The 8758-nt window shown below is 44.4% G+C and overlaps 1 long non-coding RNA gene across 1 annotated transcript; it reads left to right on the top strand.

Annotated features, from left to right (window-relative positions):
* The first annotated feature begins 5727 nt into the window (after positions 1-5727).
* LOC135911270 (uncharacterized) lies at positions 5728-8231 on the top strand. Its single transcript, XR_010567265.2, has 2 exons — positions 5728-6093; positions 7979-8231. It is a non-coding gene; the product is annotated as an uncharacterized lncRNA (long non-coding RNA).
* Positions 8232-8758: the final 527 nt, after the last annotated feature.

Genomic DNA, 8758 nt, shown 5'->3' with positions numbered 1-8758 from the left:
TCTTTCTCCTGAAATTATGATGTAAATCAGTAGTGATGACAATGATAGTGGGCGCAGACAATTTCGCGTTGTTCTGCTCTGAATTCGATTAACAATTTTGCTTCCAAGCACTACGACTGCCACACTTTACCTAGGGATATTCAGCGAGCGGCGCAAACTAGAGCAGGACAACTGAAGGGAACGAAATATAACGAGTGCTCGTCCTCTCTGGTTCTCTTCTTTTCTTCCCTGCTATTTTGTGTTAGCAGCCATCACCAGCACATAAAGCTACACGTGCTTTAACGGCGTTCCTAAAAAAATAAGAAAGAAAAAGAATGCTAATCTGAGAGAATGTTTGTAGAGATGTGCACGCTCTGCATTCCACTGCGATCGTGAATAATCATTGTCTTTTCTTTCCTTCCCATCGATGTTTCATCATTCATCTTCTCTCGTGTAGGGCAGCCAATCGGACTTCAGTCTGATTAGCGTCGCTGCTTTCTCTTGTTGTGTCTGCATGTCTGTACTGATCCTGAATGCTTTAAGGAAACAAGAGGGAAATAACGCGATGATTTAGTTTGGGTATATAAGTTAAACTGTACTTTTGCTGCAGGAAGCTTGCACGTCCTTACAAATGTGTTGTATGACGATATGCCTGGCAGAGCCTTTTAGCTTTGTTAGAGCCGCCTGACGAATTCAGTTGGAGCACAGTCTGTTTGGTGCGCCAGTGGCAGTAAGGTGGAGAATAAAGTGGATCATCCTATTCGTACGTCAACTGCAGGACGAAGGCCTCTCCCACCGATCGCCAATTACCTCTGTCTTGCGCTAGCTGATTAAAACGTATGTCTAAAAATTTCCTAATTTTACCGCCCCACCTAATTTTCTGCCGTCATCCACTGCGCTTCCCTTTAATTGACACCATTCTGTAACTCTAATAGTCCACGGGATATCTACCTTACGCATCACATGACGTGCCCAGCTTCATTTCTTTCTCGCAATGTCAGCTAGATTATCGACTACCCCTGTTTGCTCTCTGGTACACCACCGCTGTCTTCCTTTCTCTTAACGTTACGTCTAGCATTTTTTGTTCCATCGCTCTTTGCGTGGTTCTTAACTTTGTTTTCGAGTTTCCTTGTCAACTTCTAAGTTTCCGCCCCCATATGTTAGCATTGGTAGAATGCAATGATAGTACACCTTTTTTTCCAGCGACAATGGTAAGCTCCCAGCCAGGATTTGGTAATTCCTGCCGTAAGCACTCCAAGCCATTTTTATTCTTCTGTAAGTTTCCTTCTCATAGTCAGGGTCGCCTCTCAGTAATTGACCTACGGATAGACGTACTCCTGTACAGTATTTAGAGGTTGACTCGCGATCATGAATTCTTGTTTCCTTGCCGGGCTATTGAAAATAACCTTTGTCTTCTGCATATCAATCAAGTCAATCAATCAAGTGTTTTATTTCCAACAAACTTGTTCGGGGTCCTCCAGGCGAAAAGCTGCGACATACAGCTTGAGTGTGCCTGAAGGCCCTCACATGGCAGCAGTAAGTCAACAATGGAAATACTGAGCTATTAGGGTATACAAATACAATGGGCCACATTTACAATGATTAAAAAGATCACATTTCAAAAACAGGTTTACAAAAATACGCTCTAATCTGTTTCCGAGTCATATAATCTTCAACCCCACTCTTTTACTTTCTCGGTTGAAGTCCTCAATCATTTGTCGCACTTCACATACCGTGTTACTGAACAGGACAATGTCATCTGCAAACCGAAGATTGTTAATTAAATTATGGGGTTTTACATGCCAAAACCACTTTCTGATTATGAGGCACGCCGTAGTGGAGGGCTTCATAAATTTCGACCGCCTGGAGTTTTTTAACGTGTACCTAAATCTAAGTACACGGGTGTTTTCGCATTTCGCCCTCATCGAAATGCGGCCGCAGCGGCCGGGATTCAATCCCGCAACCTCGTGCTCAGCAGGCCAATACCATAGCCTCTGAGCAACCACGCAGGTCGAAGGTTGTTGAGATATTCGCCGTTGATCCTCACTCCCAAGCCTTTGCTGTCTAATATATTGAATACGTCTTCTGACCATGCAGTGAATAGCATCGAAGAGATTGTGTCTCCTTGCGTGACCCATTTCTTCATAGACGAGAAGAAAGGGGGTTAACCGAGGGGCCCGATTTTTATTAGTTATAACACAAGAAGCCAACAAGCATGCGAATGTTGTGGGTTTGGTTTCTATCTGCGGCAAATTGTTTTTTAATCCACTTTAATTTCCTTTGATTTAGCGTTTCTTTATTTCACTTATTAAGTACAAGTCCTTTCCCCTATGTTGTCCTTGGTGTCAGTGCTTGTTGGCTTCTTATGATATGACCATTTCTTGATAGGTAATTTTCCGCTTTTCATGGGGAGAACCAAGGTGGATGTGGAATCTGTGTAGATATTCCCAAGAAAAGGGAATATATTCCGACTATAATACTGCGCTCAAGGCTGCGCACTACCAGGCTGAGCCAGAGAAAGCATAAGGAAAATGAACTGATCGTTTTAATTGAAATTTTGAAGTAGCAAGGAAAAGGAAAACGAATGTACGTGAAGGAAAAGACAACTTGTCGCACGTGGGAGTCGAACCCTCGCACTTTCCGGATTACGCGCGGTCCTTTACCATTAAGCTACCGGTTACGGCCGTTTTCTGGTCAATTTTCTTGGGTATAATAGGTAAAATAATAACCTTTGGAAGGGTTGCTAGCTATGGTAGCAGATGAGAAATATCCTTCCAACTGCAGGCGCCACGTAATACGTGAACTTAGGAGCAGGTAACTGGTCAATAAACCATTGTAGGCACCAATGCTGCAAAAGTTTAGGTACTCACTATGCAATAAGTGAGAAAAATATATGAACCGAGTGAATCGTTTTCTGTTAGTTACAACCATGTGAAGCGAACGTATAATTAAGCCAGAGAAATCACAAGGGAAATTAACTGTTAGTTTAAATTGAAGTGTATGAATTTTAAGAAGTGAACATCCTGTCCTGACTATACGAATATAAGGCGAGTTGACTTCTCCGGTGTTATACCTCTCACAAGATAACGTGTAGGCTTCGGTAGTAACGTCAGATTAGAGTGGATTGTCTACTGTTAGATCACATATGTGGGTGCTGTTTATAAGTTTGTAACAAGTTTGAAGAGTGCTCTATTTTAGTTTGGTATACTTTGGCGGCAGAGTTGTATCCATTATTGCTTGTAAATCAATATGCATATGAGTGAGACTATTATGATATGTGGGCCTCATAAATAGAGGGTGAAAAAAATAATGCGAAATCAGTGAAATTAATAGAAACGTAATGAATCGGGAAATTGTGGTATGTACAAATTAGCTCGCGGAAAGAGCTTGCTCGGCGCCTATAGCTTAGGCGTTCTTTTGTTCCATTTAGAACTCGGATAGCCTCGAAGCTTCTAGTGTCCTGTTTGCCCTATCACTAGGTAAGCCCTTTACGACCCGTCTTTATCGTGAGTTCATGCAAGTAAAGGTTGTAGCCCATGGCGCATAAAATCTCGCTTTACTAGCAGCAACCAGGTCACACCGAAAGCTGTCGGGAGGTTAACGAGTTTCCGCTTATGCTGAAAATATGGACGCGTTTCAGGATGCCGCGGTTGTCGGCCAATACACGTTCGAAGGGATGCGTGCAAAAGACTTCGTGACTTCCTATCACGCGAGGAAACGTGCTCTTCCTTGACTTGTATGGAGTTCAAAACAGCACTTAGAGTAACTGAGTCAGGCTATGAAGATAGTAACTTTCGAGGAGCGTGCATGTGATTCTGCGAATGAACTTGCGATTTTGTGTAAGGAGCAATCCTAAGGTGCGGCCTCCACTCACCTTAACGGAGATGTGGCTGAAAAACAGCGAGTATCTTCAAGGGACGCTAAAGAGAAACACTAAATCGGTTTAGTCTGATATTCTTTCGAAGCTACGTATTGATTAATTTTGCAGTCATATGCTGAGAGAGTCAAAATTTCATTTTATAAATTTCGCGCCGAAGCCCTAGCACCAGTAGGTCAGCGGGACGTCAAGAATTTTAATGCATTATATACATATCTAAATTCGAGTCGCTGTGGCTCAGTAAACATTCTGGAAGTTTGCTAAGTTCCAGTCCTTTGGACTTTTTAAAGAGTTTTCGCGGAGTACTATGTAGTCCATCTTTACCGACGAAAAAATTAACGAGGCCTGGTCAGATGACGTCAGAATTTGTGACAGGACGGCAAGCTGGTGTGGGACATTCAAGATGGCGTCGTCACCATGCCTTTCATCTTCGCGTTTTTTTTCTTTGTTTCTTTCTGACTTACCGAGCCTCTCCTCAGGGTAGGAGGACACACACACACACACACACACACACACACGCACGCACGCACGCACGCACGCACGCACGCACGCACGCACGCACGCACGCACGCACACACACACACACACACACACACACGCACACACTCACGCACGCACACACGCACACACACACACGCACGCACGCACGCACACACACACGCACACACACACACACACACAAACACACACACACAGAAACACACAAACACACACGCACGCACGCGCGCACACAGAAAGAGAGAACGAGAGAGATTGTGAAGAGAAAGAGGTTGATTTTCTGCCCCAAAACAGGAAAACAAACGTGAAAATAAATATTTTACAACGGACTCCAGTTCTTGTATTAGGCCCACCGAGTGGTGATTGTCGAGGTTAAATTAGGAGAAAGACAATTTTTGCGGCTTTTGTCGCTAAGAAAGTCCCCTAACTCCCGAACGACTTGCTGATGCTTTCTTTTTGTGATTTGGGGTGGCTTCTTGAATTTTTTCCTGGCCGTGGTGCTGATTTACTTCAAGCATTTTTTCTTTTGATGCTGGTCCTTCCTGCTTATCTCCAGTGGCAACGGGGCACCATCTGTTCTATGAGTTACTGTTCGCGGTAGCTTTCTGGCTATGACATTGCGTTAAGCATGAGGTCACGTGTTCAAATGCCGACCGCGGCGGACACATTCTGAAGGGGGGCGAAATGCAACAAAACAAAAAAGAACGAAAACTCTCACGTACTAAGATTTAGGTGCATGTTACAGAATCCCATGTGTTTAAAATAATCCGGGATCCTCCACAACGACGTGCCTCACATTGGGTTATGGTTTTGACAGGTAAAACACGAGAGTTTATTTCAATTTTTAAGTTCTATCTGTTAGCACTAACGACAACAGACGCGAAGTTTCGTAGAGTATTGGTGGCGTCAAGTTCGTGTTCCGTCACGCGAGGTCTGGTTGCAAGTATGCTTTTTGAGTATCGGCAAAATTATTAAAGCGCCGATTTATTTGCCTCTTCCCTCGACTTTCCACGGCTGCTGTCGCTGTCGCTGTCTTGCACGCCGCGTCGGGGGGTGGTTGAGAATGTGTATAATTACGAGAAAAACTAAAGTACAAGAAACAAGAGACAAACTAAAGAGACAAATTAAAGTACAACTTCTCCGAATGGAAGGCTAGGCGCTTGTTATGTGCATTCGTGCCTAAAGTTATCGCACATTTTGTATCGCTGGTGCAGTGGCTCACGTTTAGAAAACGGGACTGAGTTTTCAAACCACTCAGGCTAAGTTCGAGATTCTTTCTCCCTCAAGATCGTGCACCTTTACCGACGTTAAACACGAAGGGGCAAACGTGACGAGCAGGTCGTACATAGTGTGCGCTTTCGGAAGGAGCGGTGTGCAAGCTGGGGCGCGGCGTCGTTTCCGGATTAATTTCCTGTCTGTGCCAAAATATTCGATACAGCGTCGTTCGCATTCAGTGGCGAGTCTGAGGTAGTTTGTGGGAAGCCTTCGCCACCAGCCGGTGTAGGTCAGAATTGGGGGTTCGTCTCTGAGTAAGCAGCTACCGTTCCGTTCGACGATGGAAGTCAGTCAAATTGCGACGCCCCTGGTTGTCCTCCTCGTGGCCCTGACTTGCTCCGCCGCACCCGAGGGAAGCAGACTGGACGAAGATTGCGGAAACACATCGTGCATTCCAGAAGAGTGCGAGATGATGGGCTCCGTTTGTGTTGAGAACAGCTGCGGACAGCTAGAGTGCGTTAGTCGTAAGTTAACTTGAAATAACTTTACCATCTTACCGCTGTTTCCCGTATACGCGGCAGTGCGTGGGCATGGGCGTCAATGTACAAAGGCTGTGCGCGCATCTACCTTCTGGTTGACGCGGCGGTGGTAATACGGTTGCGCTTCTTTCAACTACTTTCCATATGTAGTAGGCGTCCGGCGACACCGTGGTGACGCGGTATGCTGCATATTTTATAACTGTAATTTTTCCTATTTTATTCCAGCTTCCGTTCTGAAAAGCCCTGAAATATAATGATTGATTTATTTGTTGTGTTTAACGTCCTAAATAACAATGGAGATATGAGAGACGCTGTAGGGGAAAGCTCCATTTAAATCTCGATGGCCTGGGGTCCTCTAATGTGCAAATAAGTCTAAGTATACCAGCGTTCTTGCATTTCATCCCTGTCGAAATATAGAGGCCGGGAATCGAGCCTACGACCTCGTGCTCAGCAGCTGGATGCCTTAATCACTGAGCCAGTGTGACGGGAGAAACAATAATTTAAAATTCAAAATTTTCTTACTTTATCGGTAGCCAGCGTATCGGCAATGTCATTTTCCGTTGAGGCAATGGACTCGCAAATATAACAACAGACGATGACGAAACTGACTTAGAGAGTGCATGTCTTCGCGGACTTGAAAATGACATGCTAATTGTGACAGACCTCTGCGAAATGACAAAAATAAACAGGGACAGTGATCAAGCACAATCTCGGACATCAGGCCCTCGCTCATTGTTGATGATGATGATGACATCAAAGTCATTGGCACCTACCTACTCAGGGGTGTTGGAAAAAATGAGGCAGATTTTAGATATATATTAAAGGAATAAATTTAGAAATCGATAATTTTGATGAATAAGTTCAAGAAAGTAAAATATAAGAGGATTTCGTCAACAGTCATTGTGATAGAACACTTAAACGCAAGAAAAGAAAATATGTATATATAGTCACGGGACCGACACGATTAACAATGAAATCGATTAGATTCAGAAATAAATTTCTCTATGGTGATGCATACGGTCCTGTGCGATTGCTAAGCGCAGAAGCCCCTAAAGAGAGCAGCACTGGAGAGTGGAATGGCAAGCCGCGCTGTTAAATTGAACTGTGCAATGTGCTTTTACTAAGGGAGGAGAAACCCTGGCAGTCCATGCAGTAGGTAATGCTCAGTTGTTTCTAATTCGTCGCTAAAATGGCACAAAGAAGAAATCGCCAGACCAAATCGGTGCATCTATAAATTCAGGAGTGTATTTTTCTTTCATCATTCCTCATCTTCCTCCACTTTCCTGCGTTTTTTCCAAGCCCGTTTACTCCGGTATGGAGTAGGCCACAAGGATGCTCCTAGGGCCAACTTCTTTGCTTTTCCTTTCATTATTCCTTCCTCTTCGTCTCTCTCTTCGGGATGGCGGTAGCGTCCAAGTATTTGTTTCAAGTTGAAAGGTGTCTGTAACTTCCGCAAAAAGCAGGAATCACTTCTTATTTATGTCAGAATATGCCCGTAGTACCCTTCGTTGAATTCAAGACCCAACCCCAGACATACCGGTAAGCCCTCTGATGTGCGTTTGTTATTTCCGTGTCTACACAACGCCCTTACATCATATTAAACCCATACAGTGCCCAAGCGCTTGCTTGCTGTGCTACTTACGCGTGCTCTAAATACAAACTGCGATATAAAGCACAGGTGAGCTTAGCTTCTTGCTTAGCTTACCTAGCAGTTCACCTTACTTATTATAAATGTATGCCGAAAAGTTCATCACGTAAAAGCTCTTACTGAAGAGCTGGATATTGCCAGGAACGTGCAATTTAATTTTATTAAGAAGCATGTTTCAGCATAGCCATTGGCTTCATTGTATTCGGCGATTTCTCCTTGCAGAGACCACTGCGCACCATTCGGGAATGTGTCCCTACATGGGATCCGCATCTGACGAGGAGTGTGCCGACAAGGAGTCGGAAACGACGTGCGATGATCTCGGCTGCCAGAAGGAAGGAAAAGTTTGCTGCCCGGACAAATGCGGCTACTTGCGCTGTACGTGAGCGCGCGCTCCAAGGGGGCTCCCAGGCAACTGTAGGACGCGACGGGGTCAGCGCGCGCGCGCTATTATTAATAAATGAAGCCACAACAAAAACGACGTCGTGGTTGCTATTTCATGCGAAATTTGTGGACGCCGGTGCTTTGCCTTTCAAGTAAAATAATGCAACATAAGAGATATAATTCGTGAAGAAATATACAGGGCGACCGGTGGTCACGCCTTTCGTTGCTGTCGAAATCGCTACCTGCCTTTAGGATTGTTGGTCTCGGCATCCAGATGCCATATAGCATTAGGAAATAATAAAAACATGCCAGATTATTGATTTGAAGACACTCAGCCAACAGTTCTTTCAAATGAGAATAAAAGGTATGGGAATTGGCCAACCCTGAGATGTACTTGTTTTTTTTTTTTTGCTATAGGAGTGTAAATAAGCTACTGCGGCGAGAAAAAGAAATGTGAAGGCTGAATAGAGAGAAAAAAATATGGACAACTATTGTGGCGATTGTGTGGATAGGAACGGCAGAGCTTACATATCAAAGAGAGCTTTAGCATGTCCGCTAACGCATTGCGCCTTGTGTAATACTGTGTTACCGCAGACGTAAATGTGAGCGGCTTGGAGCGGC

This window comes from Dermacentor albipictus, chromosome 1 (genome assembly GCF_038994185.2).
Source record: "Dermacentor albipictus isolate Rhodes 1998 colony chromosome 1, USDA_Dalb.pri_finalv2, whole genome shotgun sequence".
In the NCBI taxonomy this organism is placed as follows: domain Eukaryota; kingdom Metazoa; phylum Arthropoda; class Arachnida; order Ixodida; family Ixodidae; genus Dermacentor; species Dermacentor albipictus.
Note: the sequence above shows the minus strand (reverse complement) of the source record. Positions and strands in the feature narration are given on the sequence as shown.